Below are 13,261 nucleotides of genomic sequence, written 5' to 3' on the forward strand. Positions count from 1 at the left end.
TTTCCATAGACTATTGCCTTAAATTCTTAGACACTTGTCCATCTTCAGACTCCCCACAGTCTATGGCAGCATTCAGCATCTGTCAAGTAGAATTTAAAAATTTTCTTACAGGAGCAACAAGAAACAGTCCTTTCAGGTAGTAGGATAATTAGAATAGTGTCCACTCTGGCATATTTTTGCTTGTCATGGTAAATGAGAAGCAATTAGTTATAAAGTAAGCAAATGAAGATAACCTACAGGGTTCACCTGTCTTGCTCAAGAGAGGACAAAAAAAATGGAAGAAAGAAGAAGTGACAATGCAAAGGATGGATAATTTATAAGATTTCAGCATTTGAAATTAAAACTGAAATATGGGTACACTCTCCTGTTTTCTGTGAGAACAGCTACCTCTGCCTCCTAGAGCAGGAACTGCCACACAGAACACACGAGATGCTTCTTGCTAATGGGGTCAGGTTTTATTTCTAGTACAGTTTAATTCTAATGAACGAAAGCCCTTTCCATTAACCCTCACAGTCAAGAAGCATAAATACCAAGGAACTGTATCACAGGGGCTTCATGGGATCTCATATGGTAATGTGACAAGGATGTCGGCTTTAGGACATTTTACCATACTGACAACAGCTAGGAAGGGAAAATACAATCTTCTCAATTAATTTCATTCCTTCTGAGTTAATTAAATGTTATAACCTCTGCTAAACTACTCAAACAACATAATCTACTTGGGCAATATCAGGAAGCTATACAGAAATTTATTATCTTCCCAAATTTCTGTTCAGTTGGCAGATTTGGCCATTTCTGATGTTTTTATTCCAATAAATTATCATCAGCATCATCTTTATTGCAAATATGTTCATGATATCTTTTATTGAATCTGTAGGGCATTCTGCAAGCCACAACGGGGCTTAAGATATTGTCCTTGCTCTTGGAGAATTTATAATCTAAATGGAGACATTCAGATTAGTTTCCAGTGTGTGCACACTGTGGTGAGTTGAATGAGAGTGGCTTTATAGGCTCATATGTTTGAACACCCAGTCCTTAACTAGTGAAACTATTTGGGAAGGATTGGGAGGCACGGCCTTGTTGAAGGAAATGTGTCACTGGGAGCAGTGTTTGAAGTTTCACCATTCCAGTGTATCTCTCTGCCCGTGGTTATGTCTCAAATTGTGAGCTTTTAGCTACTGCTCCAACATCATGTCTGCCTGCTGCCATGGTTCTAGACTGATTATAGAGTCTAATTCTCCAAAACTGTGAGCCCCAAATAAAATCTTTCTTTCATTAGTTGCTTCGGGCATTGTGACTTATAACAACAATAGAAAAGTAACTAAGAGACTGGCCCATGGACTGAATGAAGCAAAGGATAGCTATGAGGAATTCTCAACACAGAATCATAAATTTACTTAAAATGGCATTACTTTTTATATATTCTGTAAGTTAATTGTTCAGTTCTAGAATGTAAACTTTGTGAATTTCAACCTTGTTTTACTATGTCAAAAGACTGGCTATGCTCACAAGATAAAATAACCATTTAGACTAGTTAAAATTAGTCCAAACTTTTTTATTCAATTTTGTGAACATAGATAGAGTTATATATATGTTCAAATGACCCATACTTTCTTTGCTAAGATTTCTACACATATTTTTAAAGAAAAGGTAGATGGTATTAGCCACCTTCAAATAGAAGTTAATCCATTACAAGAGAACACCCATTCTCTGGGCTCTTTATTTGGCTAATTTGGGCAAATATTTCAAGTATCATGTCTTCAACTAAACGGTGGTGGGGCTACCACCTGTCTGTCACATATTTCTGTAGCTGCTATATTAAGGTACAGGTTCTTAGTGCCCTTGAGAGAAATCCTGTCTCACTCAATAAGCTGGTATCACTTTACTAGAACACAAGTCTTCTTCTACAGAACACTTGTTCACTAGAACACAACATCTCCCTCCTTCATAACTAAACTTGTCAATAAACAATAAATGTACAGTCATGTATGGTGGTGCATGCCTGTAATCCTAGCACTCAGGAGACTGAGGCAGGAGGCCCTCTGTTAGTTCAAGGCCATACTGGTGTACTGAGTGAACCCCAGGGAGCTAGGACAACATAGAAAGATCCTGTCTCAGAAAAATAAAAATAAAATAAAATAAAATAAAATGAAATAGTCATGAATGAGGTTTTATATCACTCTTGTAAGTGAATAATAATAGTAATTATTATTATTATTAATTTTATTTGTTTTTTCAAGACAAGGTTTCTATGCAGAACCATGACTGTCCTGGAATTCACTCTGTAGACCAGGCTGACTTTGAACTCAAAGATCTGCCTGCTTCTACCTTCTGAGTGCAGGAATTAAAGCTGTGCACCATTACTGCCCAACAAAATTTAACGTTTCTATAATATGAGCATGATGTCCAAGAAAGTCATTTCCTGACACAAAAATGATAATCATCATATACAGAAATCAGTGGGTATCTTAGAATTACTATTGCTTTGATAAAACACCTGACCAAAAGCAACTTGGAGAGGAAAGGGTTTAATTTAGCTTATACTTCCATATTACAGTTCATCACTGAAGGAAGTTAGGACAGGAACTCAAATAAGGAAGGAACCTGGAGGCAGGAGCTGAAGCAGGAGCTATGGAGGGATGCTGCTTACTGGCTTGCTCCTCATGGCTTGCTTAGCCTGTTTTCTTATAGAACCCAAGACCACCAGCCCAGGGGTAGCACCACCCACAGTAGGCTGGCCCCTTCCACATCAATCACTAATGAAGACAATGTCTTTCTGCTGGATCTTATGGAGGCTTTTTTTCAGTTGAGGTTCCTTCCTCTCAAATGACTCTACTTGTGTAACACTGACAGAAAGCTAGCCAACACATATGGTAACATTTGCACACTGAGTGTAAGAATGGTGAAGGGACAGAATTTCTTTTCCTTATTCACTAAGATATGCCAATAATTTCTGGGGCTACTTGTGCAAGTGCATTTCCTAAACATACGCTATTCTGTTTCTGATTTCTTTTGCTTGGTGTTCAGAAATCTATGTGATTATCAGGTTAGCGTTTGTTATCTCTTTTAATTGGAAGTTAATCCGTCAGCTTTATCAGTACTATTAGTGGATCGCTTTTTATAAACTCTGTGTGGTCATACACATCAGTAGGTTATGGGTTGAACAGAGCCATTTTAGCTTTTACCATCGGCACTGTGGTCTGCACTCAGTGAAGAATGCTGATGAAGTGAGCTAGAGAGCTGAGCGGCTTTATTGTTATAAAATCGGTGTTTTATATGTGGATCTTAAAAAAACACACAAAACTGTTTTGAGTACTGGAGAGATGACTCAGTGATTAAGTGATTGAATTCTTTCAGATCTCCTGAGTTCAATTCCCAGCAACCACATGGTGGCTCACAACCATCTGTAATGGAATCTGATGTCCTCTTCTGGTGTGTCTGAAGACAGCTACAGTGTACTCCTATAAATAAAATAAATACATACTCTTAAAACGAAACAAAACTGTGCATGAGGCTTCACTGTTGTCTTAGGGTTTTAAAAATCCTGTTTTGAAAATAACCTAATTTTTTTTTTTTTTTTGGCCAGGCAGTGATAGCACACACCTTTGGTCCCAGCACTTAGGAGGCAAAGACAGGCAGATTTCTGAGTTCAAGGCCAACCTGTTCTACAGAGTGAGTTCCAGGACAGCTAGGGCTACACAGAGAAACCCTGTCTCAAAAACCAAAAAAAAAAAAAAAAAAAAAAAAAAAGAAAGAAAAAAGAAAATACCTTTTTGTTTTGTTTTGTTTTTTAAAAAGATGTATTTATTATGTATACAGTGTCCTGCCTGCATGTATGCCTGCAGGTCAGAAGAGGGCACCAGATCTCATTAAAGATGGTTATGAGCTACCTTGTGGTTGCTGGGAATTGAACTCAGAACCTCTGAAGAGCAGACAGTGCTCTTAACCTGTGAGCCATCTCCCCAGCCCCCAAAATAAACTTTTGAGCATATATAAAAGTTGAAAGAAAATGGTTACATGTATACCCTTTAGCTCTCTTCAACAAATGTTAACATTCTGCCTTTAATATGTCTCCTGCATATTTTAATTTCATTTTTCTAAACTTATTATTTTATCTTACTAAGTCTAGACCTTTGGAACCATTTTATTCATTTATTTCTCCAGGATCCCAGGATAGCTATGAACTTGTTGTATAGCTAAGAATGACTGCCTCTGCATATTTTAACGGTGGCTTTTAATTGAGTACTATGCCTTTATATATAGGCCTTATTCTCCTAATCATTCCAAAGATTGTTCTTAATTTAAATATACTTTCTTATTAGAGATCAATACTTGTGCACAGAAAAAAATTTAAATACAGGCCAGAGCAACGGCTTGAACAGTAAAGTACTTTGGCTGTGTGAGCCCGGGCACCTGACTCACACAGATCTCTACCATTCGGATCTCTCAAGTCCCAAATATCTTAAATAAAGAAAATATAGAACTCTTCACCCAAACACACAATAGTCAAACTCTCTAAAATCAAACCCAGAATTTTGCAAACAGCAAGAGGAACGTAGGCTATCACACATGGGGCCAGTGCTGTGGCTGTCACACACAGGGACTTCACACACGGGGATCATGCTGTGGCTATCACCCACGGGGGTGGTGCTGTGGCTATCACACATGGGAATGGTGCTGTGACACACTCACCAGAATGCTCAGCATGGCATTGCAGGCCAGGAATGTGGAGTGGTGGATGTAAAGTGTGGAAGAAAAGGGACTGCCTGCTTGGAACAGCATTCCCAGCAAAGCCTGTGCTCCAGAAACCAGAGAGAGAGGTAAGGGCCTTTCTAAATCAACCTGGGACTTCTTATCATCATGAGACCAGCCTCATAGGGGATAAGGGAGTTCTTCAAAGTGAAATGGAAGGACACTCCAACATGAAAGCAAATTCGTGATAGCATGATACCGTGGGAGGGAGGCCAGGGACACAGGGCTTTAATCCTAGCACTTAGACAGCAGAGACAAGTTGATCTCTGTGTGTTCAAGGCCAGATTGGTCTACATAGCAAGTTCTAGATGGGTCAGGGCTACATAGAGACACTCCATATTTAAAAAAAAAAAAAAAAGTAGTTAAATGATTAAGAGGCCACACTGCTTTTGTAGAAGATCTGAGCTGGGATCCCAACATCCATGCCAAGTGTCTCACAACCACCTATATACTCTAGAGCATCCAGCACCCCCTTCTGGATCCCAAGGGCATTGCACTCACAAAGCGCTCTTCCCCACCACCAACATATATACATAATTTAAAAATAAGACCTTAAAAACAAAATAAAACTGAAAAACAGTAAAGATAGAACGTTCTAGTACCGTACGGGTAGTGTGTAAATCACTTCAAATTTTGTATAACGTTAAAAAAATAAAATAGTTACTGCTATAATTATTAGCACATATGCCGTATAGAAGGGGAATACATTATAGTAACCAAAATTAAATGTGGGAGAGGAGAAACTCAAGTGGAAAGTTTTCTTTTTACCAGTGGGAAGCTGATAAGGACATGTGATTGCTGGGTTCATAGTCACACTGGCAGCTAACTGCTGGGGTCACACAAGAAACAAGGATACTATTACTGATGCTATTATGTGTTTACAGACAGGAGCCTAGCATGGCTGTCCTCTGAGAGGCCCAACCATCATCTGACTGAGACAGACACAGACATCCAACCATTGGACTGGAGTCAGGGACTCCTATGGTTGAATTAGAGGAAGGACTGAAGAAGCTGAGGAGGAGGGTGACCCCCCATAGGAAGATCAGCAGTCGCAACTAACCTGGACCCCTGGGAGCTCGCAGACACTGAACCACCAACCATGCAGCATATACAAGCTGGTCTGAGGCCCCTGACACATATACAGCAGAGGACTTCTTGGTCTGTCCTCAGTGGGAGAAGATATGCCTAATCCTGGAGAGACTTGAGACCCCAGGGAGTGGAGGCTTGGGAGTGGGGGAGCATCCTCTGGGGTACAGGGAGGGAAGATGAATGGGATGAGGAACTGTGGGGAAGGAGGAATGGGAGGAGAACATTGGCTGGATTGTAAATAAAAGGGAAAAAAAAGAGAGACTGAAATCACTGAGGTGAGATTTCTGGGAAGTATTTTCTGAAAGCACAAAGGATGTACCCCATGCTGGTAGCTGGACTTGGTAATGTGTAAGAATTACCCCAGTGGTACTGGCTTTGAAGGCATGAAGGGGTCATGAGAGCAACTGAGGCTTGGCACTGCGAAAGGCCATGGAAGGCTATTGGTGAAGGTGCAACTTGAGTTGCAGTTGCCCAGGATTGAAGGGGTCATGGAAAGAGGGTGAAGCTTGGCACCATGAAGGGAGCCTATGAGAGGGTGAATCCTAGTTGCAAGTGGAAGATCCCAGTATATTGGAGATGCCAGTACCGTGGGATGATCACCAAGAACGGCAGCAGCAGTGGAATGGAGTCAACCTGAGCTAGAGTGCTACAGAGGGAAGAGCTGGAAAAGTGATCCAAGCCTGTGGGAAACCGCAAACGCCATTACAAGATGGTGCTGGTTTCTTTAAGCTGATGCCCATGAATTTGGGTAAACAACCAATGTGCGCATGTGCATAAGAGTTTTTTGCTGAGTCACTGCTTGGCCCGACGCATATTAATGAGGTACGGGTAGCATAACCAATCAGGTATGGACACGTCACTCCTAGGCCTATATAAGCAGCGCCATTTCTGGGCTGGGGTCTTTTGCCTACGCAGTCCATGCTCTCCCAATAAACGTGTTGCAGAAGGATCCTGTTGTGGCGTCTTACTTGCTGGCAAGTCGGGCGTCCCACACAAGCCCTTTTGAGAAGCCCAGATCATGTGTGGATCCCAGACACTGAAACAAGAAACAGCAAAGTAGAAGTTGATTTGAAGACCCCAAGATGTTTGAGATGCCAGAGCCATGGGACACCTGCTGAGGAAAGTTGCTAACGGAGTAGACCAGCCCAAGAGAAGAATTGTGCTGCAGTCAGCAAAGATGAAAGGAGTTGGACATCAGATGTGGAGATGCAGATTTTGGAGTTTGTCCAGCAGCCTTTTTTATTGTCTTGCTTTTGTCAGGACTCATTATGTCATTTTCAAATGGTAGTGTATATCCTATGATGTTGCAGGTATGTGATCTGCTTTTTTGATTTTGACTACAAAAGGGATTACAGTTAAGCAATTGGATGAATCTCAGAAGAGACGTTGAACTGGACTTTTAACATTGTTGAGACTGCGATAGACTGTTGGGACTCTTGAAGTTGGACTAAAATGTATTTTGCATCATTCTATGTTTAGGTGTGGCCCCTATAGACGCATGTGTTTGAACAAGCCTATAGGGGCCAGGGAGTAGAATGTGGTGGTTAGAATATGCTTGGCCTAGGGAGTAGCACTATTAGAAGGTGTGGCCTTGTTGGAGTAGGTGTGGCCTTGTTGGAGGAAATATGTCACTGTTAGGGTGGGTTTGGAGTCCCTCCTCCTAGCCGCCTGAAGGCACTTTCTCCTACCTGCCTTTGGATGAAGATGTAGAAGCTTTGGCTCCTCCAGCCCACGTCTGCCTAGACACTCCATGCTCCCGCCTTGACAGTAATGGCCTGAACTTCAGAACCTGAAGGCCAGCCCTAATTACATGTTGTTCCTTATGAGAGTTGCCTTGGTCATGATGTCTGTTCACAGCAATGGAAACCCAGACTAAGACAGGGTCCCACGTTGGGACAATCAGATCCTTCTCCTTGGAATTTGCTAGGAAGAAAGGTCTTTGCTGCACTGGGCTGCTAAGTTCAATGTCATACGTGTTGCTGCAGCCCTGTCATCATCCTGTTTCAGTGAAGGAAAACAAAGCCAACATGGTAGGAAGCAGATCCATCTGAGAGATGGGAGAAACCTCTGGCAATATCGTTGGCCTCTGTAGATTCATTTACTGGGGCCTGCGTCGTAGCCTGCGTGCCTTTGCTATGAGCTAAATTCCTCCCCTTACACTTAGCTTTTGCATCTATTACTTGCCAGGTTGGTTTGAGGCTACCTTTTATTTGCCCCAAATATCCTGATTAATTAAACATCACTCATATTTATTGTATCTGTTAACTCCTGTTTCCCTGACTTCTTCCACCTCGGTTTTCTTAAGTGAGGACATTGAACTTTAAGATGATTTAAGATAGTTTTCCACCGTGAACGCGGTGTTCTTTCGCAGTGCCTTCTGAATGACCCCTTCTAAATTTCCCATTAGTTTCTTCCAACGTGAGCCCTGGGTCTGAAGTCTGAATAGCAAGATTTAACGTGAGATGATTTGCTGCCTAATTTTTTTTTTTTTTTCGGGACAGGGTTTCTCTTCTCTGTGTAGCCCTGGCTGTCCTGGAACTCACTTTGTAGACCAGGCTGGCCTGGGAACTGAGAAATCCGCCTGCCTCTGCCTCCTGAGTGCTGGGATTAAAGGCATGCGCCACCACGCCCAACTTGCTGCCTAATTTTTAAAGACCATCCCGTTTTGCTTTTAAATACCCATTGTAAGGCTTCTGTCTGTCATTAGAACAGCGCTGTGGCTGCATCTGCCCCATCTGCATGGGCACATTTGAATACATGGGACATTTTTTTATGTTACCTTGAAGATTTAGTCTGAACTCTTATAAGAGCTGCTCAAAACAATGTTGTTCAAATTGAAGCCTTCAGACTGGTGTCTTTGCTTCAGACACAGGATTCCTCCAGTGCCTTAGTTAGTGCCTTTGGAAGGTGCTCCTGGTTGTTTCATTTCTATAAAGTCTAGATGCATCTCATTTACGTGCATAAATTAACTTTTCTGTATTTAACTGAAACCTAGCTCCAGCGGGATTTGTGGCCTGCATCTGTAATGTCAGGCCTCAGAAGGCAGAAACAAGAGGCTTACTAGGAGCTCCTGGACAGACAGGACTACATAAAGAGACTGCTTCAAAACACAAAAAGATCTAGCTCAGGTTGATTTGAGTTCAATTTTCTTTTTGTCACCTAATTTCAATCAAGTCACTAGCATGCAGGAAAAGTGAAAAATTCAACATTTTGAATGCTTCAGTTTCTCCTTAGCTGGATGTGTTCACATAGGTCTGTAGTTCTAGCTACAGGGAGGCTAAGAAAGGAGGACCACTGGAGTCTAGAAGCTTGAAATCAGCCTGGGCAACACAGAGAGACTTCATCTCAAAACCAGAGCAGAGCAGAGCAGAGCAGAGCAGAGCAGAGCAGAGCGGAGCAAAGCAAAACCCAACCAACAATAAATTAAAGAAACTCCAAAACCATTGCTCATGATTTCTACTTGTGTGGAAGGTAGAGTCATGCCTAACCCTTCTTTCTAGTAGAAAAAGCAATACCATGGATTCTATTCTATTCTACCAATCAATTTATTTGCTCTGAGTTCAATTTCAAACTTTGACAGTAGCTCTGTAATATGTTTAAATGAGTGAAAAGGTTAAGTCCAGGCTCTATCTTCCCACTTTCCCCACATTTTCTTGCTTTCAGCTGAATATTAGTCAAAACTGAATTTGATTGGAAACAACAACACAAACATTTTGAGACTGGGTTTTGCTATGTTGCTCAGACTATTCTCAAAGTTATAGAAACAATCAATTGTCTCACCTGAGTCTCTTGAGCAGCTAGGATTACAGACACGAAGAATGGAGACCTAGAATTTACCACTCCATAGAATCGTTTGAATATTCCTGTTCAGAATTACAGATCCCTTTTTCAGATCTTTTCTGTCCCTATGATACCTGTAGCCTCTCCTCTCCCAGCCTTAATGGTTCCACTGTTTACACCTGGATGGAGCTTGCCACTCAATCGTTCTGCCACGCCCACTGCTGGAACCTGCTGCTTTGCTGTTCGGAGCCATACACGTGGTCACCCTGCTACTGAACCCCAGGACTATTTGGCGGGAATCAGGCTCCCCCTCCCCCTCCTTCATAACTGTGTGTTGGAATAGTAAAATTGAGCTTTGATCAGAATGTCAGTCTTAGCTGCATCCTTTTCTCGCCCGCCTAGCCCTTCTCTTCCAGGTTTCCAAAATGCCTTTCCAGGCTAGAACCCAGGCTGCGATCTGCTGGCCAGACACAACAGATACCCTTTGGCAAAGTTTCGTGGTTTTCTCACTTTATATTTCATACCTGCCTTAGAAGGGGCTGGTTTACTTTTTGTTTTGTTTTGAGACAGGGTTTCTCTGTGTGGCCCAGGCTGTCCTGGAACAAGGCTGTTCTTGAACTCAGACATCTGTGTGCCTCTGCTTCTGCAGTGTTTGGATTAATAGTTGTTTTGTTTGTTTGTTTTTTTTAATTACATTTCTTATTGAGTGATAATAATGTGTAGAGTGTTCTAGTGAGATTTTCTAGTGAGGTAGTTATGTTAACTGTAAATTTTATGAACTCTTGCTTTTTTTTGAAATGTAATTTTCATGTTTAATTTTCTATAAACAAAGATTTTTTTCACACACATCTTTCAACTCCTCTAGCCATTCTTAATCCAAGATAATAACAGTATCATTTATACCATCACAACAAAATATTTGCTACACTGCAGTATACTCCAAAAATTTAAAGTACATGGATCAAAATAGAAAATTCTTTCTCTATAAACCGCAGTTTTCTTGTTCCTTAAGGCAGGTACTTCTCATTGTAATGTTCTATAATATGCAAAGTAACATTCTATATTCTATGAACAGAATTAACATTTTCAAACTATAACCTCATCATTACTTCTTCTCTGCCAGCAAAGTCCTCAGGAATGCAGGGCTCGCCACCTGAGCAGAGGGCCACCATGTTCAGGGATGTGTTTGACTCCACAGTCATCAGGGATGAGGCCCTTCGCTGCCACCTTGTCTTGTATTTTTTATTTTTTAAATATTTTTAATTAGGTATTTTCCTCATTTACATTTCCAATGCTATCCCAAAAGTCCCCCATACCCTCCCCCCCACCCACTCCCCTACCCAACCACTCGCACTTTTTGGCCCTGGGGTTCCCCTGTACTGGGGCATATAAAGTTTGCAAGTCCAATGGGCCTCTCTTTCCAGTGATGGCCAAATAGGCCATCTTTTGATACATATGCAGCTAGAGTCAAGAGCTCCGGGGTACTGGTTAGTTCATAATGTTGTTCCACCTATAGGGTTGCAGATCCCTTTAGCTCCTTGGATACTTTCTCTAGCTCCTCCATTGGGGACCCTGTGATCCATCCAATAGCTGACTGTGAGCATCCACTTCTGTGTTTGCTAGGCCCCGGCCTAGCCTCACAAGAGACAGCTATGTCAGGGTCCTTTCAGCAAAATCTTGCTAGTGTATGCAAAGGTGTCAGCGTTTGGAGGCTGATTATGGGATGGATCCTTGGATATGGCAGCCTTGGATAGTCCATCCTTTTGTCTCAGCTCCAAACTTTGTCTCTGTAACTCCTTCCATGGGTGTTTTGTTCCCAATTCTAAGAAGGGGCAAAGTGTCCACACTTTGGTCTTCGTTCTTCTTGAGATTCATGTGTTTCGCAAATTGTATCTTATATCTTGGGTAGTCTAAGTTTCTGGACTAATATCCACTTATCAGTGAGTACATATCATTTGAGTTCTTTTGTGATTGAATTACCTCACTCAGGATGATGCCCTCCAAGTCCAATCATTTGCCTAGGAATTTTGTAAATTCATTCTTTTTAATAGCTAAGTAGTACTCCATTGTGTAAATGTACCACATTTTTTGTATCCATTCCTCTGTTGAGGGGCATCTGGGTTCTTTCCAGCTTCTGGCTATTGTAAATAAGGCTGCTATGAACATAGTAGAGCATGTGTCTTTCTTACCAGTTGGAACATCTTCTGGATATATGCCCAGGAGAGGTATTGCAGGATCCTCTGGTAGTACTATGTCCAATTTTCTGAGGAACCGCCAGACTGATTTCCAGAGTGGTTGTACAAGCTTGCAATCCCACCAACAATGGAGGAGTATTCCTCTTTCTCCACATCCTCGCCAGCATCTGCTGTCACCTGAATTTTTGATCTTAGCCAATCTGACTGATGTGAGATGGAATCTCAGGGTTGTTTTGATTTGCATTTCCCTGATGATTAAGGATGCTGAACATTTTTTCAGGTGCTTCTCAGCCATTCTGTATTCCTCAGGTGAGAATTCTTTGTTTAGCTCTGAGTCCCATTTTTAATGGGGTTATTTGATTTTCTGGAGTCCACCTTCTTGAGTTCTTTATATATATTGGATATTAGTCCCCTATCTGATTTAGGATAGGTAAAGATCCTTTCCCAATTTGTTGTGGCCTTTTTGTGTTATTGACGGTGTCTTTTGCCTTACTTTTATGGGGTCCCATTTGTCAATTCTCGTTCTTACAGCACAAGCCATTGCTGTTCTATTTAGGAATTTTTCCTCTGTACCCATATCTTCGAGGCTTTCCCCCACTTCCTCTATAAGTTTCAGTGTCTCTGGTTTTATGTGGAGTTCCTCGATCCACTTAGATTTGATCTTAGTTCAAGAGATAGTAATGGATCAATTCGCATTCTTCTACATGATAACCACCAGTTGTGCCAGCACCATTTGTTGAAAATGCTGTCTTTTTTCCACTCGATGGTTTTAGCTCCCTTGTCAAAGATCAAGTGACCATAGCTGTGTGGGTTCATTTCTGGGTCTTCAATTCTATTCCTTTGGTCTACTCGTCTGTCGCTATACCAGTACCATGCAGGGTTTTTTGTTTGTTTGTTTGTTTGTTTTTTTATCACAATTGCTCTGTAGTACAGCTTTAGGTCAGGCATGGTGATTCCCTCAGAGGTTCTTTTATCCTTGAGAAGAGTTTTTGCTATCCTAGGTTTTTTGTTATTCCAGATGAATTTGCAGATTGCTCTTTGTAATTCGTTGAAGAACTGAGTTGGAATTTTGATGGGGATTGCATTGAATCTGTAGATTGCTTTTGGCAAGATAGCCATTTTTACAATGTTGATCCTGCCAATCCATGGGCGTGGGAGATCTTTCCATCTTCTGAGATCTTCTTTAATTTCTTTCTTCAGAGACTTGAAGTTCTTATCATACAGATCTTTCACTTCCTTAGTTAGAGTCACGCCAAGGTATTTTATATTATTTGTGACTATTGAGAAGGGTGTTGTTTTCCTAATTTCTTTCTCAGCCTGTTTATTCTTTGTGTAGAGAAAGGCCATTGACTTGTTTGAGTTAATTTTATATCCAGCTACTTCACCGAAGCTGTTTATCAGGTTTAGGAGTTCTCTGGTGGAATTTTTATGGTCACTTATATATA

The sequence above is a fragment of the Mus musculus genome, chromosome 13, assembly GCF_000001635.26.
Source record: "Mus musculus strain C57BL/6J chromosome 13, GRCm38.p6 C57BL/6J".
Taxonomy (NCBI): Eukaryota; Metazoa; Chordata; class Mammalia; order Rodentia; family Muridae; genus Mus; species Mus musculus.